The sequence below is a fragment of the Amphimedon queenslandica genome, unplaced genomic scaffold (genome assembly GCF_000090795.2).
Source record: "Amphimedon queenslandica unplaced genomic scaffold, v1.1 AMPQUscaffold_11494, whole genome shotgun sequence".
Classification (NCBI taxonomy): domain Eukaryota; kingdom Metazoa; phylum Porifera; class Demospongiae; order Haplosclerida; family Niphatidae; genus Amphimedon; species Amphimedon queenslandica.
In genome coordinates this window covers 2,479-4,948 of record NW_003548264.1, presented here as the reverse complement: position 1 = coordinate 4,948, position 2,470 = coordinate 2,479, and the positions used below count along the sequence as shown (strand labels likewise).

At 35.5% G+C, this 2,470-nt stretch overlaps 1 long non-coding RNA gene across 1 annotated transcript in view; it reads left to right on the top strand.

The window, feature by feature from the left end:
* LOC109589255 (uncharacterized) overlaps positions 1–1,413 on the top strand; it is a 4,025-nt gene extending 2,612 nt beyond the window's left edge. The window contains exon 2 of the long non-coding RNA XR_002188622.1: positions 1,185–1,413. This is a non-coding gene — a long non-coding RNA (uncharacterized LOC109589255). The remainder of the gene's footprint in view (positions 1–1,184) is intronic.
* Positions 1,414–2,470: the final 1,057 nt, after the last annotated feature.

Genomic DNA, 2,470 nt, shown 5'->3' with positions numbered 1-2,470 from the left:
ACTATTTATCCAATGTGCAAATGTTGTGGAACCACTATTATTGATAGCTTTTTGCCACCTATAGTAGTGGGAATCTCCACTTTTTAAAGTGTAATTTACCCACTTATGGAGTGAGCTATATGATGACTTTTGAACACACCTTTTTTGGTGTGAACAACCCACCGTTATTTTTGCAGTGTGAGATTATCACTATAATTCATTTTTTATAACCACAACTGTTTATACACAGTATCAGTTCATCTTTACAGTTATTTTTGTGTGGTAACTGGCTTCAAGTGGCTAGTATCATTAATGTTCAGTTATTTAATTAATTGACCACACCCCCAATTGTTATGAATAATTAATGAGCCTGGGTAAATTCAAAATTCTGCAGCCGCCTATGACTCAGTAGTCTAGTGGATAATGCCTAAAGTTCCAGAAGTCAAAAGCATGAGGTTACGGGCTCAAATCCCACTGTGGGCCAAAGTTTTTTTTTATTTTTTATGTATATATTTTTTAGATCCAAGTACTATTTTAGGAAATAGACGCCCGGGCTTTTATTTAAGGAAATACAGTAGTAGTTTGTATCTCTTCCACTGGGTATTTATGTAATATTGTCACTAGGTGTTCCTTCTCCTACTACCCTAGTCCTAGTCTTACTTATGTGTCCAGTCATAGATACTCAATGATTCAATGTATACTAATACACCAGACACACTCTTTGTAGAGGGAGGGACACTCTCTTTCCTTATAAGGATATACATGTACATGTACTGTATTGCAGGATTTATTGGTGAGGAATTAAATTTGTGAAATTACAAGAATACTCCAAATTGAAACTCACAAATTATTGTCAATTATTAGCTGCCACGTGTTAGGAGTTAATGAAGTTACCAAAATTTAATTGGCCAACCTATCAATTTAGACAATTTCTCCAAAATTTCTTCCCATCAATAAATACTCTCATATGTTAACAAGTACATGTAAATGAATGGCTCGGTTGTTTGTGTATTTTTCCATTAAAAGTTGTTTTTATATGTACATGTATTGTTTATGTGTTGTTTATGGTCGGTTATTGTCACTGGTTACATATTCTGTGAATTTTGTGTTTGAATGAGATTATGTGATAATGAGACATAGGAGTGATTAATATTACTATTATAATAACTGTTAATAATACACTCATTCACTTGTTAATACTGTAGGACCAACAGTTGTTTGATGCTGCTTATAGTGGAAATATTGAAGGAATGAGGATTGCCCTCTCTAAAGGGGCAGATATCAATTGGAAGAATCCCAGTTTTGTAAGTGTATGATGTAGTGACTAGTGTATTAGTATGACTTGTATAATGTAAAAGTACCTGCAGTTTAGTTATAAATCAGTTTATTATATTAATATTGTGTAATTACCATATTTCCTCATGGAAGCACCTAGGCATTTATTCTTATAGAGACCCGTTTGCTGGGTGTTTAAATGAAGTAGGTGTTTATATGAGGATAGACATTTAAATTCATTGCCGAGGAGTCTTCTTCTATGAGCTTCCTTCTCAGCTACAACTGCCATGTGGGCAAAGTGGGTGTGGCATAGGCATCTAAACAAGCATGGGCATTTATTGTGAATGTTTTATGCTGTCTCTAGGCGTTTATACAGGTACGGACATTTATTGGGAGTAGGTGTTTCCATGAGGAAATACGGTATGTTCCTCAAACACAGTATCCTATTGATGACACTCATAGTCCCTTCTTTCTGGTGGTGGACTGATCTCTCATTCATATACTGAAGATCTATAGACTGCAGGGCCGTAGCCAGGAAGTTAAAAGAGGGGGTTCGGAAATTGCTGCGCGCGAAGCGCGCAGCGAAATTTTTTTTCAAAATGGGCGTGGTTGGTAGGCGTGGTCTTAATTTACGCATCTCAGCCATGTGCTGACTCAGCTAAAATGGCTATCTGTGCTTCTCGCTGTTGCCAAAATGCTAATCCTGCTTTTGCAGTGCTGTTCTTCATGACAGGAGCTAATCTAAAACTTTTTTGCAGCTACAACAGGGGGTTCGTCCGAACCCCCCGAACCCCCCCTGGCTACGGGCCTGGACTGGGTTTAGGAACTAAGGTCTGTAACACTATAAGACTGGTTTATTTAATTAATATCATTGTTGACTTAATTGTACTCTACATGCATGGCTGAAGTGTGTTTCTTATTTTATTGTCATTTTTCATGATTTAATCTCATTTCTGTTTATAAGTCATTGCACCCGCTTCTGCATTAATGTCTCTCGCAATAATTTTAATCAAAATTCATAATAATTAATGATAAAAAGACAACTTTGCATGTGTAATTGTGTATTAAACAAAAATGCTAAAATTATAAACAATAATGTTATGTAATTTTTTATAGTCTTCAGTTAATGTACAGTCAAACAGCAAACAATTAACCTATAGCAATGACAACATATTTAACAATACTATACTTAGAATACTTCTCAATGTAGTCTTCA